A 20263-nucleotide genomic window follows, 5' to 3' on the forward strand; every position below is an offset into this window, starting at 1 on the left:
AGATGGCGGCTGTTGCGTGGTGGTAATTAGATCTGCAATGCCCTTCTCCTCACAGACAGTTAGACCGGTCGAAGTGGTAGTATAGATAGTGGCAGGTCTAAAAGCCTCAGCTACTGCTTCCAAAAGAGAGTTATTATGCCGGACCAATAAATCTTGCAGTTGAGATAGAAGGAGCGCAGCCATGTTTTCATGCACCCGGCACTCCCCAGGGAAGTAAAGGGCTAAAGGTGAAAAAGTTTAGATGTATAACGCTGCAGTGTTCCTCCACCTGTGTTCAGAAGGTAGTCTGCAATATAAGTCTCCAATATAGGGACATAGAATGGTGTTTATCAATGATAAAATTTAGTAAGATCGAGGTAAATATTAGGAGCTCTTGAGGTGTGCGTCCTACTCCTATGGTAGTTGGCTCCGCCCCCTCACCCTCCACCATGTTTCAACACTTCTTCTCACATATTGTCGACGATTGGACCCAAAAATGTCAAACTTGGATTTGTCACTTCATAATGCTCTTTTCCATTAATCTTCATTCAAATCTTTGTGAGCTATAGCATATCTTAGCTTTTTCTCCCTATTCCCCTTCCGAAAAAGTGTTTTCTTGGCTGCTACTTTTCAACAAAGACCATTCCTGATAAAGCTTCTTCAGACTCAAGAAGGGTCAACTTGGCATTCCGATAAAGCTGCCAAATGCTGAGCCAGGTCCTTGCTGGACTTCTTCCGGTCTCTCAAAGAAACTATGAGAAACTTCTCATCAGATTTTGAAAGTTTTCTTGGCCTTCCAATCCTTTTTTTGTCCTTGACCTCTATTGATTCTTCAAATTTCTATATAACAGATTGAATACCACTTCTTGAGTATCCAGTTTGTTTGCTGATTTCCCTTTGAGAGTAGTCTTGCTGACACAAAAGTATGATTTTATGTCTTTCAAATTCTGTGATCTTCGGCATTTTGAATGAAATGATGTGATTGAAAATTGGTCTTATTAGCAAGCTTCCAAAAACATAATTTATGTAAGAACTTACCTGATAAATTAATTTCTTTCATATTAGCAAGAGTCCATGAGCTAGTGACGTATGGGATATACATCCCTACCAGGAGGGGCAAAGTTTCCCAAACCTCAAAATGCCTATAAATACACCCCTCACCAAACCCACAAATCAGTTTAACGAATAGCCAAGAAGTGGGGTGATAAGAAAAAAGTGCAAAAGCATAAAAAATAAGGAATTGGAATAATTGTGCTTTATACAAAAAAATCATAACCACCATAAAAAAGGGTGGGCCTCATGGACTCTTGCTAATATGAAAGAAATGAATTTATCAGGTAAGTTCTTACATAAATTATGTTTTCTTTCATGTAATTAGCAAGAGTCCATGAGCTAGTGACGTATGGGATAATGACTACCCAAGATGTGGATCTTTCCACGCAAGAGTCACTAGAGAGGGAGGGATAAAATAAAGACAGCCAAATCCGCTGAAAAATAATCCACACCCAAAATAAAGATTAAATGAAAAAAACTGAAATTATAAGCAGAAGATTCAAACTGAAACAGCTGCCTGAAGTACTTTTCTACCAAAAACAGCTTCAGAAGAAGAAAACACATCAAAATGATAGAATTTAGTAAAAGTATGCAAAGAAGACCAAGTTGCTGCTTTGCAAATCTGATCAACCGAAGCTTCATTCCTAAACACCCAGGAAGTAGAAACTGACCTAGTAGAATGAGCTGTAATCCTTTGAGGCGGAGTTTTACCCGACTCGACATAAGCATGATTAATTAAGGATTTCAACCAAGTTGCCAAAGAAATGGCAGAGGCCTTCTGACCTTTCCTAGAACTGGAAAAGATAACAAATAGACTAGAAGTCTTTCGGAAATTCTTAGTAGCTTCAACATAATATTTCAAAGCTCTAACTATATCCAAAGAATGCAATGATCTCTCCTTAGAATTCTTAGGATTAGGACAAAAGGAACCACAATTTCTCTACTAATGTTGTTAGAATTCACAACCTTAGGTAAAAATTTAAAAGAAGTTCGCAACACCGCCTTATCCTGATGAAAAATCAGAAAAGGAGACTCACAAGAAAGAGCAGATAATTCAGAAACTCGTCTGGCAGAAGAGATGGCCAAAAGGAACAAAACTTTCCAAGAAAGTAATTTGATGTCCAATGAATGCATAGGTTCAAACGGAGGAGCTTGAAGAGCCCCCAGAACCAAATTCAAACTCCAAGGAGGAGAAATTGACTTAATGACAGGTTTTATACGAACCAAAGCTTGTAAAAAACAATGAATATCAGGAAGATTAGCAATCTTTCTGTGAAAAAGAACAGAAAGAGCAGAGATTTGTCCTTTCAAGGAACTTGCAGACAAACCTTTATCCAAACCATCCTGAAGAAACTGTAAAATTCTCGGAATTCTAAAAGAATGCCAGGAAAAATGATGAGAAAGACACCAAGAAATATAAGTCTTCCAGATTCTATAATATATCTCCCTAGATACAGATTTACGAGCCTGTAACATAGTATTAATCACAGAGTCAGAGAAACCTCTTTGACTAAGAATCAAACGTTCAATCTCCATACCTTTAAATTTAAGGATTTGAGATCCTGATGGAAAAAAGGACCTTGCGACAAAAGGTCTGGTCTTAACGGAAGAGTCCACGGTTGACAAGAGGCCATCCGGACAAGATCCGCATACCAAAACCTGTGAGGCCATGCTGGAGCTACCAGCAGAACAAATGAGCATTCCTTCAGAATCTTGGAGATTACTCTTGGAAGAAGAACTAGAGGCGGAAAGATATAGGCAGGATGATACTTCCAAGGAAGTAACAATGCATCCACTGCTTCCGCTTGAGGATCCCTGGATCTGGACAGATACCTGGGAAGTTTCTTGTTTAGATGAGAGGCCATCAGATCTATTTCTGGAAGTCCCCACATTTGAACAATCTGAAGAAATACCTCTGGGTGAAGAGACCATTCGCCCGGATGTAACGTTTGGCGGCTGAGATAATCTGCTTCCCAATTGTCTATACCTGGGATATGAACCGCAGAAACTAGACAGGAGCCGGATTCCACCCATACCAGAATTCGAGATACTTCCTTCATAGCCAGAGGACTGTGAGTCCCTCCTTGATGATTGATGTATGCCACAGTTGTGACATTGTCTGTCTGAAAACAAATGAACGATTCTCTCTTTAGAAGAGGCCATGACTGAAGAGCTCTGAAAATTGCACGGAGTTCCAAAATATTGATCGGTAATCTCACCTCCTGAGATTCCCAAACCCCTTGTGCTGTCAGAGACCCCCAAACAGCTCCCCAACCTGTCAGACTTGCATCTGTTGAAATTACAGTCCAGGTCGGAAGAACAAAAGAAGCCCCCTGAACTAAACGATGGTGATCTGTCCACCACATCAGAGAGTGTCGTACAATTGGTGTTAAAGATATTAATTGAGATATCTTTGTGTAATCCCTGCACCACTGGTTCAGCATACAGAGCTGAAGAGGTCGCATGTGAAAACGAGCAAAGGGGATCGCGTCCGATGCTGCAGTCATAAGACCTAGAATTTCCATGCATAAAGCTACCGAAGGGAACGATTGTGACTGAAGGTTTCGACAAGCTGATATCAATTTTAGACGTCTCTTGTCCGTTAGTGACAGAGTCATGGACACTGAATCTATCTGGAAACCTAAAAGGTTACCCTTTTCTGAGGAATCAATGAACTTTTTGGTAAATTGATCCTCCAACCATGATCTTGAAGAAACAACACAAGTCGATTCGTATGAGATTCTGCTAAATGTGAAGACTGAGCAAGTACCAAGATATCGTCCAAATAAGGAAATACCACAATACCCTGTTCTCTGATTACAGACAGAAGGGCACCGAGAACCTTTGTAAAAATTCTTGGAGCTGTAGCTAGGCCAAACGGTAGAGCCACAAACTGGTAATGCTTGTCTAGGAAAGAGAATCTCAGAAACTGAAAGTGATCTGGATGAATCAGGATATTCAGATATGCATCCTGTAAATCTATTGTGGACATATAATGCTCTTGCTGAACAAAAGGCAGGATAGTCCTTATAGTTACCATCTTGAATGTTGGTATCCTTACATAACGATTCAATATTTTTAGATCCAGAACTGGTCTGAAGGAATTCTCCTTCTTTGGTACAATGAAGAGATTTGAATAAAACCCCAGCCCCTGTTCCAGAACTGGAACTGGCATAATTACGCCAGCCAACTCTAGATCTGAAACACATTTCAGAAATGCTTGAGCCTTCGCTAGGTTTACTGGGACACGGGAAAGAAAAAATCTCTTTGCAGGAGGCCTTATCTTGAAGCCAATTCTGTACCCTTCTGAAACAATGTTCTGAATCCAGAGATTGTGAATGGAATTGAACCAAATTTCTTTGAAAAAACGTAATCTGCCCCCTACCAGCTGAGCTGGAATGAGGGCCGCACCTTCATGTGGACTTGGGAGCTGGCTTTGGTTTTCTAAAAGGCTTGGATTTATTCCAGACTGGAGATGGTTTCCAAACTGATACCGCTCCTGAGGATGAAGGATCAGGCTTTTGTTCCTTGTTGTGACGAAAGGAACGAAAACGATTATTAGACCTAAATTTACCTTTAGATTTTTTATCCTGTGGTAAAAAAGTTCCTTTCCCTCCAGTAACAGTTGAGATAGAATAGAATCCAACTGAGAACCAAATAATTTATTACCCTGGAAAGAAAGGGAAAGCAGAGTAGACTTAGAAGACATATCAGCATTCCAAGTTTTAAGCCATAAAATAGCTAGAGACATATACCTGACATCAACTCTAATGATATCAAAGATGGCATCACAAATAAAATTATTAGCATATTGTAGAAGAATAATAATGCTATGAGAATTATGATCTGTTACTTGTTGCGCTAAAGCTTCTAACCAAAAAGTTGAAGCTGCAGCAACATCCGCTAAAGATATAGCAGGTCTAAGAAGATTACCTGAACACAAGTAAGCTTTTCTTAGAAAGGATTCAATTTTCCTATCTAAAGGATCCTTAAAGGAAGTACCATCTGCCGTAGGAATAGTAGTACGCTTAGCAAGAGTAGAGACAGCCCCATCAACCTTAGGGATTTTGTCCCAAAATTCTAATCTATCAGATGGCACAGGATATAATTGCTTAAAACGTTTAGAAGGAGTAAAAGAATTACCGAAATTATTCCATTCCCTGGAAATTACTTCAGAAATAGCACCAGGGACAGGAAACACGTCTGGAATAACTACAGGAGATTTAAAAACCTTATCTAAACATTTAGATTTAGTATCAAGAGGACTAGAATCCTCAATTTCTAATGCAATTAGGACTTCTTTAAGTAAAGAACGAATAAATTCCATTTTAAATAAATATGAAGATTTATCAGCATCAACCTCTGAGACAGAATCCTCTGAATCAGAAGAACCAATATCAGTATCAGAATGATGATGTTCATTTAAAAATTCATCTGAAAAATGAGAAGTTTTAAAAGACTTTTTATGTTTACTAGAAGGAGGAATAACAGACATAGCCTTCTTAATGGATTTAGAAACAAAATCTCTTATGTTATCAGGAACACTCTGAATATTAGATGTTGACGGAACAGCAACAGGTAATGTAACAGTACTAAAGGAAATATTATCTGCATTAGCAAGTTTGTCATGACAAACAGTACAAACAACAGCTGGAGGAACAGATACCAAAAGTTTACAGCAGATACACTTAGCTTTGGTAGCTCCAGCACCAGGCAGCGATTTTCCAGAAGTATCTTCTGACTCAGCTTCAACGTGGGACATCTTGCAATATGTAATAGAAAAAACAACATATAAAGCAAAATTGATCAAATTCCTTAAATGACAGTTTCAGGAATGGGAAAAAAATGCCAGTGAATAAGCTTCTAGCAACCAGAAGCATAAAAATAATGAGACTTAAATAATGTGGAGACAATAGTGACGCCCATATTTTTTTTTTTTTTAGCGCCAAAAAAGACGCCCACATTATTTGGCGCCTAAATGCTTTTGGCGCCAAAAATGACGCCACATCCGGAACGCCGACACTTTTGGCGCAAAAGAACGTCAAAAATGACGCAACTTCCGGCGACACGTATGACAGAAAAAAAAATTTGCGCCAAAAAAGTCTGCGCCAAGAATGACGCAATAAAATGAAGCATTTTCAGCCCCCGCGAGCCTAACAGCCCACAGGGAAAAGTCAAATTTTTAAGGTAAGAAAAAAATGATTTATTCATATGCATTATCCCAAATATGAAACTGACTGTCTGAAATAAGGAACGTTGAACATCCTGAGTCAAGGCAAATAAATGTTTGAATACATATATTCAGAACTTATATAAAAGTGCCCAACCATAGCTTAGAGTGTCACAGAAAATAAGACTTACTTACCCCAGGACACTCATCTACATGTAGTAGAAAGCCAAACCAGCACTGAAACGAGAATCAGTAGAGGAAATGGTATATATAAGAGTATATCGTCGATCTGAAAAGGGAGGTAAGAGATGAATCTCTACGACCGATAACAGAGAACCTATGAAATAGACCCCGTAGAAGGAGATCACTGCATTCAAATAGGCAATACTCTCCTCACATCCCTCTGACATTCACTGCACGCTGAGAGGAAAACCGGGCTCCAACCTGCTGCGGAGCGCATATCAACGTAGAATCTAGCACAAACTTACTTCACCACCTCCATAGGAGGCAAAGTTTGTAAAACTGATTTGTGGGTGTGGTGAGGGGTGTATTTATAGGCATTTTGAGGTTTGGGAGACTTTGCCCCTCCTGGTAGGAATGTATATCCCATACGTCACTAGCTCATGGACTCTTGCTAATTACATGAAAGAAAAATTAAACTCATACCACATGTGTATGTAATGCTCAAGCATGTCTTGTACAAAGCTGGTGTAATAGACCTTTTTTAAAGCAGTCATTTTGACAAGAAATAGTAGGACAAATACAGGTGATAGCAATGACAATATTTAGGTTTCCATTTCATTTAGGTTTATGAGAGCCCGGTTACTTCTAATGCTCAAGTATTAGGGGAGATCACACTAAATACTTTAGCCTATAGAAGCATTTTTTTCTGATTGTTTTTTAATACTGCATACAAATATTCTGTATTTTCTGGTTGTATTACAATAAAGAGACTGACAAATAATTATATATGGTCATTATACCATTGCCAAAACAACAAATCTAATGGTGACATAAGACTTTTGCACAGAACTGCATATATATATATATATATATATATATATATATAAATATATATACATACATACATATATACAGTGCTTATACTCTATTAGATAATAGCAACCTTAAAACCCTGAGATGTTTAGCATAAGCAGTGTGTGTACATATGTATATGTGTGTATATTATATATATATATATATATATATATATATATATATATATATATATATATATATATATATTACAAATAAAGAGGGCATTCTCCGGTTTTTCTTCACAAATTTTTACTGTGCATTTAAGTGACGTTTCGGGGTTTCACCCCCGTCCTCAGACTTACAGACAATATGATCAAAAACACCTTACTTAATACCCATCCACTCCACCATTTACATAATTAATTAGTCAATTCAAAAATACTTAATACTTATCAATCTATCATACTATACCACCTCGTGCATATCCGGCTTACAGTGGTGTGTACCAGGCGCCATGTATACGTCATCTAGAAAGTGGCGCCGCACGTAGTTAGGTATCACCTTTGGAAGCCGCCAACCACCTACCGCCGCCAACCCTAGCGTAACATCGTCATTCCAGATGCCGCTTGTTGCTAGGATACGTATATACAGTGATCGTGTGCTAACTCGGTGTATCTATTGAAAAAGGGAAAAAACAATTCAATTAAAAACAACTTACAGCATGTAGTGTAACACTTTATCGCCACTCTACTTCTTTTGTCTATATGACTATTACTATCATACATCGCTATTTCTTAATATAAAGGTTCTGGCTATCACATTTATGTTCTATATTGCTATCTAAAGGGCACAAGTATCTAACTTCAGTTAATAAGCGCAAACTTTCTTAATAGGATACTCTTTTTAGCCCAACACTATTGATTTCAAACAGGCTTAATTTAGACAAAAAATTCAGCTTTAGAAAAATTCAGCTTTAGAAAAATTTAGCTTTTAGAAGAATATTCAACTCTATAGACAAAATTATTTTTAGTTTCAGAAAAAACATTGCCAGTCCACTTTTACATTCAGGCCTTTTGGTGTTAGAGTTTGCAATTCATATATCCATCTGCTCTCCCTTTGTAGCAGGATCGTGTCCCTGTCTCCTCCTCTCCTAGGAACTGGGACATGGTCTATTAATGTATATCGGAGATCCGAAACATTATGTCCACTCTGTAGGAAGTGGCGAGCCACCGGTAGGTCAGACTTTTGATTCTTTAAAGCTGCCCTTATTGAGCTTCTATGGTTGGCCATTCTGACCAGTAGGTCATCAACCGTCTTGCCTACATAGAATAAACTACACGGGCAATGTAATAAATAGACCACATGTGTCGTGGTACATGTCATTCTGTATTTATGAAAAAATTTCTTCCTATTTCTAGGGTGGTGGAAGAACTGCCCTGCTATCATTCCATTACATGTAGTACACCCACTGCATCTAAAACATCCTGGCTTTGCCTCCTCCAACCACGTTCTTGCAGAATAGCAATGTACTGGTCCGTTAATTGCAGTATATCTTTGAGGGATTTTCCCCTCCGGTATCCTATCCTTGGTTTCTCCATTGTTTTGAATGGGAGGTTATCTTCCAGGCTCAGTATCTTCCAATTTTCTTTAAGGATGGTGTTTAGGCCATTCTTGTCTGCTGCATATGTGGTAACCAGTGTCATTTTTTCTGCTTCTGTTCCCCGATCTCCTCGTTTTTCTTTTGTCTCTTGTGAATTCACCTCTGTTATGTGTTGTTCTAATAGCCGATTCTGATATCCTCTTCTCAGGACAAAAGAAAAACGAGGAGATCGGGGAACAGAAGCAGAAAAAATGACACTGGTTACCACATATGCAGCAGACAAGAATGGCCTAAACACCATCCTTAAAGAAAATTGGAAGATACTGAGCCTGGAAGATAACCTCCCATTCAAAACAATGGAGAAACCAAGGATAGGATACCGGAGGGGAAAATCCCTCAAAGATATACTGCAATTAACGGACCCAGTACATTGCTATTCTGCAAGAACGTGGTTGGAGGAGGCAAAGCCAGGATGTTTTAGATGCAGTGGGTGCACTACATGTAATGGAATGATAGCAGGGCAGTTCTTCCACCACCCTAGAAATAGGAAGAAATTTTTTCATAAATACAGAATGACATGTACCACGACGCATGTGGTCTATTTATTACATTGCCCGTGTAGTTTATTCTATGTAGGCAAGACGGTTGATGACCTACGGGTCAGAATGGCCAACCATAGAAGCTCAATAAGGGCAGCTTTAAAGAATCAAAAGTCTGACCTACCGGTGGCTCGCCACTTCCTACAGAGTGGACATAATGTTTCGGATCTCCGATATACATTAATAGACCATGTCCCAGTTCCTAGGAGACAGGGACACGATCCTGCTACAAAGGGAGAGCAGATGGATATATGAATTGGAAACTCTAACACCAAAAGGCCTGAATGTAAAAGTGGACTGGCAATGTTTTTTCTGAAACTAAATCTAACAATGTTTTTTCTGAAACTAAAAATAATTTTGTCTATAGAGTTGAATATTCTTCTAAAAGCTAAATTTTTCTAAAGCTGAATTTTTCTAAAGCTGAATTTTTAGTCTAAATTAAGCCTGTTTGAAATCAATAGTGTTGGGCTAAAAAGAGTATCCTATTAAGAAAGTTTGCGCTTATTAACTGAAGTTAGATACTTGTGCCCTTTAGATAGCAATATAGAACATAAATGTGATAGCCAGAACCTTTATATTAAGAAATAGCGATGTATGATAGTAATAGTCATATAGACAAAAGAAGTAGAGTGGCGATAAAGTGTTACTCTACATGCTGTAAGTTGTTTTTAATTGAATTGTTTTTTCCCTTTTTCAATAGATACACCGAGTTAGCACACGATCACTGTATATACGTATCCTAGCAACAAGCGGCGTCTGGAATGACGATGTTACGCTAGGGTTGGCGGCGGTAGGTGGTTGGCGGCTTCCAAAGGTGATACCTAACTACGTGCGGCGTCACTTTCTAGATGACGTATACATGGCGCCTGGTACACACCGCTGTAAGCCGGATATGCACGAGGTGGTATAGTATGATAGATTGATAAGTATTAAGTATTTTTGAATTGACTAATTAATTATGTAAATGGTGGAGTGGATGGGTATTAAGTAAGGTGTTTTTGATCACATTGTCTGTAAGTCTGAGGACGGGGGTGAAACCCCGAAACGTCACTTAAATGCACAGTAAAAATTTGTGAAGAAAAACCGGAGAGTGCCCTCTTTATTTGTAATATTTGTGTCTTGTTGAGCACCCCAGACTGAGTTGTGAGTGCTAAACCAGAAGAAAATATATATATATATATATATATATATATATAGATATGTATATATATATATATATATATATATATATACTGTATAGTAGATATAGGTGCACTCTCACTAACTGAAGAAACACATGCCAGGGTGCTAAGAGAGAATCATAAGGTTAATTAGATGAAGCAATCACTGGTCTTATCAAATGTTACCAAATTATATTCCATAGTGACATTTCGGGGTGTTCACCCCCTTCATCAGACCAACAATAGTGCAAAAAACAAACAGACTTTTAAAACAGTGTTTGGTCCCCATGTCATAGTGATATATAAAAATACAAAACAAAGTTTCCACATCTAAATACTTGAATGTACACATCTAATACATAAATCAATAATCTAAGTGCAATGACATTAATGATGTACATAATATAACACAAGTAATAACACCATGTGTAAATATATAAGAACCTGTAGGCATAGTGTGAGTAACGTGTATAGGAACGTGTAATAGAAACATATACCTGGGTGGATATATCAGTCTGACCGAACCTGTGGGAACCGGTATGCTTACTGTAATATGTGCTTGCTGGCGGGTGGTGCGTCTGGATTCGTCAACGGATGCATGTGACGTCCTGAATGCGCCCATAGTAGGCGTGTGTATGTAGCAACAGAGACAGGTGTGTTATGTATCATTAGTCTCTGAGTGTGTATACATAAAGTCTCCTGCCAAATCTCTAGGGCCTAGATTTAGAGTTTTGCGGCCAAAGGGGTGCGTTAGCTACGCGTGCTTTTTTCTGGCCGCACCTTTTAAATACCGCTGGTATTGAGAGTTCTCTGAAGGACTGCGTTAGGCTCCAAAAAAGGAGCATATAGCATATTTACCGCAACTTCAACTCTCGATACCAGCGGTGCTTACGGACGCGGCCAGCTTCAAAAACGTGCTCGTGCACGATATCCCCATAGAAAACAATGGGGCTGTTTGAGCTGAAAAAAACCTAACACCTGCAAAAAAGCCACGTTCAGCTCCTAACGAAGCCCCATTGTTTTCTATGTGGAAACACTTCCTACGTCTGCACCTAACACTCTAACATGTACCCCGAGTCTAAACACCCCTAACCTTACACTTATTAACCCCTAATCTGCCGCCCCCGCTATCGCTGACCCCTGCATATTTTTATTAACCCCTAATCTGCCGCTCCATACACCCCCGCCACCTACATTATCCCTATGTACCCCTAATCTGCTGCCCTAACATCGCCGACCCCTATATTATATTTATTAACCCCTAATCTGCCACCCGCAACGTCGCCTCCACCTAACTACACTTATTAACCCCTAATCTGCCGACCGGACCTGAGCGCTACTATAATAAATGTATTAACCCCTAATCCGCCTCACTCCCGCCTCAATAACCCTATAATAAATAATATTAACCCCTAATCTGCCCTCCCTAACATTGCTGACACCTATCTTCAAGTATTAACCCCTAATCTGCCGACAGGAGCTCACCGCTACTCTAATAAATGTATTAACCCCTAAAGCTAAGTCTAACTTTAACCCTAACACCCCCCTAAATTAAATATAATTTAAATCTAACTAAATAAATTAACTCTTATTAAATAAATTATTCCTATTTAAAGCTAAATACTTACCTGTAAAATAAACCCTAATATAGCTACAATATAAATTATAATTATATTATAGCTATTTTAGGATTAATATTTATTTTACAGGCAACTTTGTATTTACAGGGAGTGCAGAATTATTAGGCAAATGAGTATTTTGACCACATCATCCTCTTTATGCATGTTGTCTTACTCCAAGCTGTATAGGCTCGAAAGCCTACTACCAATTAAGCATATTAGGTGATGTGCATCTCTGTAATGAGAAGGGGTGTGGTCTAATGACATCAACACCCTATATCAGGTGTGCATAATTATTAGGCAACTTCCTTTCCTTTGGCAAAATGGGTCAAAAGAAGGACTTGACAGGCTCAGAAAAGTAAAACATAGTGAGATATCTTGCAGAGGGATGCAGCACTCTTAAAATTGCAAAGCTTCTGAAGTGTGATCATCGAACAATCAAGCGTTTCATTCAAAATAGTCAACAGGGTCGCAAGAAGCGTGTGGAAAAACCAAGGCGCAAAATAACTGCCCATGAACTGAGAAAAGTCAAGCGTGCAGCTGCCAAGATGCCATTTGCCACCAGTTTGGCCATATTTCAGAGCTGCAACATCACTAGAGTGCCCAAAAGCACAAGGTGTGCAATACTCAGAGACATGGCCAAGGTAAGAAAGGCTGAAAGACGACCACCACTTAACAAGACACACAAGCTGAAACGTCAAGACTGGGCCAAGAAATATCTCAAGACTGATTTTTCTAAGGTTTTATGGACTGATTAAATGAGAGTGAGTCTTGATGGGCCAGATGGATGGGCCCGTGGCTGGATTGGTAAAGGGCAGAGAGCTCCAGTCCGACTCAGACGCCAGCAAGGTGGAGGTGGAGTACTGGTTTGGGCTGGTATCATCAAAGATGAGCTTGTGGGGCTTTTTCGGGTTGAGGATGGAGTCAAGCTCAACTCCCAGTACTACTGCCAGTTTCTGGAAGACACCTTCTTCAAGCAGTGGTACAGGAAGAAGTCTGCATCCTTCAAGAAAAACATGATTTTCATGCAGGACAATGCTCCATCACACGCGTCCAAGTACTCCACAGCGTGGCTGGCAAGAAAGGGTATAAAAGAAGAAAATCTAATGACATGGCCTCCTTGTTCACCTGATCTGAACCCCATTGAGAACCTGTGGTCCATCATCAAATGTGAGATTTACAAGGAGGGAAAACAGTACACCTCTCTGAACAGTGTCTGGGAGTCTGTGGTTGCTGCTGCACGCAATGTTGATGGTGAACAGATAAAAACACTGACAGAATTCATGGATGGCAGGCTTTTGAGTGTCCTTGCAAAGAAAGGTGGCTATATTGGTCACTGATTTGTTTTTGTTTTGTTTTTGAATGTCAGAAATGTATATTCGTGAATGTTGAGATGTTATATTGGTTTCACTGGTAAAAATAAATAATTGAAATGGGTATATATTTGTTTTTTGTTAAGTTGCCTAATAATTATGCACAGTAATAGTCACCTGCACACACAGATATCCCCCTAAAATAGCTATAACTAAAAACAAACTAAAAACTACTTCCAAAACTATTCAGCTTTGATATTAATGAGTTTTTTGGGTTCATTGAGAACATGGTTGTTGTTCAATAATAAAATTAATCCTCAAAAATACAACTTGCCTAATAATTCTGCACTCCCTGTATTTTAACCAGGTACAATAGCTATTAAATAGTTAAGAACTATTTAATAGCTAAAATAGTTAAAATAATTACAAAATTACCTGTAAAATAAATCCTAACCTAAGTTACAATTAAACCTAACACTACACTATCAATAAATAAATTAAATAAAATACCTACAATTACCTACAATTAAACCTAACACTACACTATCAATACATTAAATAAATACAATATCTACAAATAACTAGTGATGTCGCAAACCTAAAATTTTCGGTTCGCGAACGGCGGACTCCAACTTCCGGTATTGTTCGCGAACGCGCGAACCGCCATTGAATTCAATAGGCAGGCGAACTTTAAAACCTACAAGGACTCTTTCTGGCCACAATAGTGATGGAAAAGTTGTTTCAAGGGTACTAACACCTGGACTGTCGCATGCTGGAGGGGGATCCCTGGCAAAACTCCCATGGAAAATTACATAGTTTATGCAGAGTCTGCTTTTAAGCCATAATGGGTCTAAATCAACTAACATTCCCAAAGTGGCTGTCTCAAAACATCCCGGACAGAAGATAGATTGATAGATAGGATAGATATACATAGATTGATAGTTAGATAGAATCGATAGAAGAGAAATAGATAGATTTGTTAGATATATAATTACCCTAATAAATTCTAATAATCAAACATGCGTTCTTGGACCCAACTAGCTTGTGTTAATTAGTACTTTTCTTAGCACTTTATCCCTGTCCCCCCCCCCCCTATCGTGGGAGTTCTATATGGCCTGCCGGATTACCCTGAAAAATTATAATAATAAGACATGTGGTCTGCTACCTATTTTAACTAGGTTGTGTTTTAAGTACTACCATTCTTAGCACTTTAATCTCTGTAACTCCCCCTATTTGGCGAGGTCTATACGGCCTGGATGATTACCCATACAAAATATAATAATAAGACATCTGCTCTTGGTCTGCGACCCATGGTAACTATGTTGTGTTAATTAGTAATGTCCTTCGCATTTTATTAGCTGTTACTCATACTCACCCTATTGGTGGAGGTCTATATGGCCTGCATGATTACTCTTACAAAATATAACAACCAAACATATGCTCTGGGACCCATGGTAAGTAGGTTGTGTTAAGTAGTACTGTTCTTTGCAGTTTCATACCTGTTACAACACCAAATGGTGGCAGGTCTATCTGGCCTTCATGATTAGCTGCACCCAAACACAAAAAAAAGCTGAGTGGTCTTAGACTAACACCCATGGCTAACTCGGTTGTTTCAATTAGTACTATTCTTAGCACTTTCATCCCTGTTACGGTTGGTCTACATGGCCATCATGATTAGCCAAACAAAATACTACAATCCAACCTTTGCTCAGTCTTCATAGGCCCTTCATTGTCTGTATTTTGATAGTACAGTTCTTATTATTTTTATAGCTGATACAACACCGAATGGTGGCAGCTCTATATGGCCTGCATGATTAGCCGCACCCAATACAAAAATAAATCCAAGCGGTCTTGGATTAACACCCATGGCTAACTCTGTTGTTTCAAGTAGTACTATTCTTAGCACTTTCATCTCATCATCCCTGTTACTTCCAGGACTCTCGGTGGTGGTAGTCTACATGGCCATCATGATTAGCCTAACCAAATACTACAATCCAACCTTGGCTCAGTCTTCCTAAGGCCCTTCATTGGCTGTATTTTGGTATTAATGTTCTTATTAGTTTAATAGCTGATACGACACCGAATGTTGGCAGCTCTATATGGCCTGCATGAATAGCCGCACCCAAAGCCAAAAAAAAAGCCAAGCGGTTTTGCACTAACACCCATGGCTAACTCTGTTGTTTCAAGTTCTACTATTCTTAGCTCTTTCATCTCATCCCTGTTACTTCCATGACTCTCGGTGGTGGTGGTCTACATGGCCATCATGATTAGCCTAACCAAATACTACAATCCAACCTTGGCTCAGTCTTCCTAAGGCCCTTCATTGGCTGTATTTTGGTAGTACTGTTCTTATTAGTTTAATAGCTGATACGACACCGAATGGTGGCAGCTCTATTTGGCCTGCATGAATAGCCACACCCAAAGCCAAAAAAAAGCCAAGCGGTTTTGCACTAACACCCATGGCTAACTCTGTTGTTTCAAGTTCTACTATTCTTAGCTCTTTCATCTCATCCCTGTTACTTCCAGGACTCTCGGTGGTGGTGGTCTACATGGCCATCATGATTAGCCTAACCAAATACTACAATCCAACCTTGGCTCAGTCTTCCTAAGGCCCTTCATTGGCTGTATTTTGGTAGTACTGTTCTTATTAGTTTAATATCTGAATCGACACCGAATGGTGGCAGCTCTATATGGCCTGCATGAATAGCCGCACCCAAAGCCAAAAAAAAGCCAAGCGGTTTTGCACTAACACCCATGGCTAACTCTGTTGTTTCAAGTTCTACTATTCTTAGCTCTTTCATCTCATCCCTGTTACTTCCAGGACTCTCTGTGGTGGGGGTCTACATGGCCATCATGATTAGCCTAACCAAATACTACAATCCAACCTTGGCTCAGTCTTCCTAAGGCCCTTCATTGGCTGTATTTTGGTAGTACTGTTCTTATTAGTTTAATAGCTGAATCGACACCGAATGGTGGCAGCTCTATATGGCCTGCATGAATAGCCGCACCCAAAGCCAAAAAAAAGCCAAGCGGTTTTGCACTAACACCCATGGCTAACTCTGTTGTTTCAAGTTCTACTATTCTTAGCTCTTTCATCTCATCCCTGTTACTTCCAGGACTCTCGGTGGTGGTGGTCTACATGGCCATCATGATTAGCCTAACCAAATACTACAATCCAACCTTGGCTCAGTCTTCCTAAGGCCCTTCATTGGCTGTATTTTGGTAGTACTGTCATCCTTTTGAATAATATATTACAGGAAAGGCATTGATTATAGAATCCCAGAGATCATATATGACCCGGGAAATCGAAATAAACATTCATTAGATACACGTTACACTTATTTATCCTCAGGCCTTTTTAATACGAGGGTCCCGGAGCCTCAACCGAAACAACAGCATGAAAGAGGAGATATGTCATCCTTTTGAATAAAAGATTACAGTAAAGGCATTGATTTTAGAAACCCACAGATCATTATTTGCAACCGTGAAATAGAAAAAAACATTGATTACACACCCGTTACACTTATTTATCCTCAGGCCTTTTTAATACGAGGGTCCCGGAGCCTCAACCAAAACAACAGCATGAAAGAGGAGATATGTCATCCTTTTGAATAAAAGATTACAGTAAAGGCATTGATTTTAGAACCCCACAGATCATTATTTGCAACCGTGAAATAAAAAAAAACATTGATTACACACCCGTTACACTTATTTATCCTCAGGCCTTTTTAATATGAGGGTCCCGGAGCCTCAACCGAAACAACAGCATAAAAGAGGAAATATGTCATCCTTTTGAATAAAAGATTACAGGAAAGGCATTGATTTTAGAATCCCAGAGATCATTTATATGACCCGTGAAATAGAAAAAAACATTCATTAGACACCCGTTACACTTATTTATCCTCAGGCATTTTTAATACGAGGGTCCCGGAGCCTCAACCGACACAACAGCATGAAAGAGGAGATATGTCATCCTTTTGAATAAAAGATTACAGTAAAGGCATTGATTTTAGAACCCCACAGATCATTATTTGCAACCGTGAAATAGAAAAAAACATTGATTACACACCCGTTACACTTATTAATCCTCAGGCCTTTTTAATACGAGGGTCTCGGATCCTCAACCGAAACAACAGCATGAAAGAGGAGATATGTCATCATTTTGAATAATAGATTACAGTAAAGGCATTGATTTTAGAAACCCACAGATCATTTATATGACCCGTGTAATAGAAAAAAACATTCATTAGACACCGGTTACACTTATTTATCCTCAGGCCTTGTTAATACGAGGGTCCCGGAGCCTCAACCGAAACAACAGCATGAAAGAGGACATATGTCATCCTTTTGAATTATAGATTACAGGAAAGGCATTGATTTTAGAAACACTGAGATAATTAGTTACAACCGGGAAATAAAAAAAAACATTGAACAGACACCCAGTACACTTTATTATCCATAGGCCTTTTCAGCAGAGGCTCCAGGACCCTCAACAAAAACAAGAGCAGGGAGCTGGGCATAGGAGTACAATGGAGTGTGACAATAATAATCTGAAGGTGAAGATTGCGTAGTTGTGGCATTTTAATTTTGTTATCGTGGGAACTTAGTACTTGCAATGACCTTGCTCTGGTGAATCCATATCGCAAATGTGTTATTTAAGGCACTGTTTGTCTATTTTTTTGAATATCAGCATTTGGTAAATGAAGCTCAACTTAAGGCTGGTGAGAACCGACCTTTCTTCTGGCTGTTTGCAAATGTTGTGGCTCTGGACAAACATGTGAATAAGGGGCCATCAGCCATATTCTGCTCGCAACCCCTTTGATGATTGACGATAAACATGTGTCACCTGCAAGCAGAGCTCGTTACTTCTGTCTAAATCATCTTCCTGGTATGGACAGGCCACTGTTTCCCACAGCAAGTACGAAGCTTGAAATACAAGATTGTCTTGAGTATGGTAGGAAAACAAAGTTTATTTAATTCTGTACTATCACCACAAAAACTGAACTTCTTGAAGCAACGAAAATGCCAGCAATTTCATGTGCTTATGGATGACAAGGACGTCCTGTCCTGTGGTGCACAGAGATGGAGAGGATTTTTGCCCTCCCTGTACACTACCCAGATGTCTACAACATCACCAGAAACACAAGACAGCCACTCTTAGTCTTGGGAAGTTCCTGGAGTGTTCCGGTAGCCATCTCTTTGTGCCCCGAAAGGAATACTTTATCAGTGTTTTTGTATACATCCGACAACAGCTTCGGAGACTGTGGTTACACACATGTTATTTACTGTTGTTTCAGCTGTGGCAATATCAATTGGCATTAAAAAGGTAAGATTTGGGTGGGCGGAGCCTATACCTGTTGCGGTAGGACGTGTGTTTGAGGAGCTCCAGGTCTTACAATTTACTTAGGAGTTAGTTTTCAACCTTAATTTAATTTTCTTTTTGGGATTCATAGTCACACTTTCTGGGGCTATCCAAGAGGAGCCTGGTAAAAGCACTAGTAGTCACCCCTTATATCAACGGGTACGGAGACCTGTTTTTTTGCGTTTCCAATATTGCGCCGGACCCCAAACTAATCCTGAATGAAAAAAAACCCTTAAAATTTGGACTAGTGACGCACATTTTATGCACGCTGTGGCAATTGCAATTTGCAATAAAAATAATCTGCTAACAACAACCACTACCTACGACCACACCTGACTCCTGAAGTCATGCTTCAGTTATTAAGTCAAGTTAAATTAAATTTTTTTATTATTATTATGCTCAGCAGAGGCTCCAGGACCCTCGACAAAACCAGCAGCAGGAAAGAGGACATATGGCATCCTTTTGAAAAAATGATTATAGAAAAGGCATTGATTTCAGAAACACAGAGATCATTAGTTGCAACAGGTAAATAGAAAAAAACATTGATTAGACACCCAGTACACTTATTTTTCCTTAGGCCTTTTTAATAAGAGGCTCCCGGAGCCTCAACAGAAACAACAGCATCAAAAAGTACATATGGCATCCTTGTGAATAATAGATTACTGGAAAGGCATTGATTTTAGAAACCCGTGGATAGTTTTTTGCAACAGTGAAATCTAAAAAAACATAGATTAGACACCCAGTACACTTCTTTATCCTTAGGCCTTTTTAGAAGAGTCTCCCGGAGCCTCTACAGAAACAACAGCATGAAAGAGGACATATGGCATCCTTGTGACTAATAGATTACAGGAAAGGCATTGATTTTAGAAACCCAGAGATAATTTGTTGCAACCGGGAAATCTAAAAAAAAATGGATTAGACACCCAGGACACTTATTTATCCTTAGGCCTTAGTAGCAGAGGCTCCAGGACCCTCAACAAAACCAGCAGCAGTAAAGAGGACATATGGCATCCTTTAGAAATATAGATTTCTGGAAAGGCATTGATTTTAGAAACACATAAATCATTAGTTGCAACCGTGAAATCTCATAAAACTTAGATTACACACCAAGTACACTTATTTATCCTTAGGCCTTTTTAGCAGAGACTCCAGGACCCTCCACAAAACCAGCAGCATGAAAGAGGACATATGGCATCCTTTAGAAAATTAGATTACAGGAAAGGCATTGATTTTAGAAACACAGAGATCATTAGTTGCAACCGTGAAATCTAAAAAAACATAGATTATACACCCAGTACACTTCTTTATCCTTAGGCCTTTTTAGAAGAGTCTCCCGGAGCCTCAACAGAAATAACAGCATGAAAGAGGACATATGGCATCCTTGTGACTAATAGATTACAGGAAAGGCATTGATTTTAGAAACCCAGAGA

The sequence above is a fragment of the Bombina bombina genome, chromosome 1 (assembly GCF_027579735.1).
Source record: "Bombina bombina isolate aBomBom1 chromosome 1, aBomBom1.pri, whole genome shotgun sequence".
NCBI classification, from domain to species: domain Eukaryota; kingdom Metazoa; phylum Chordata; class Amphibia; order Anura; family Bombinatoridae; genus Bombina; species Bombina bombina.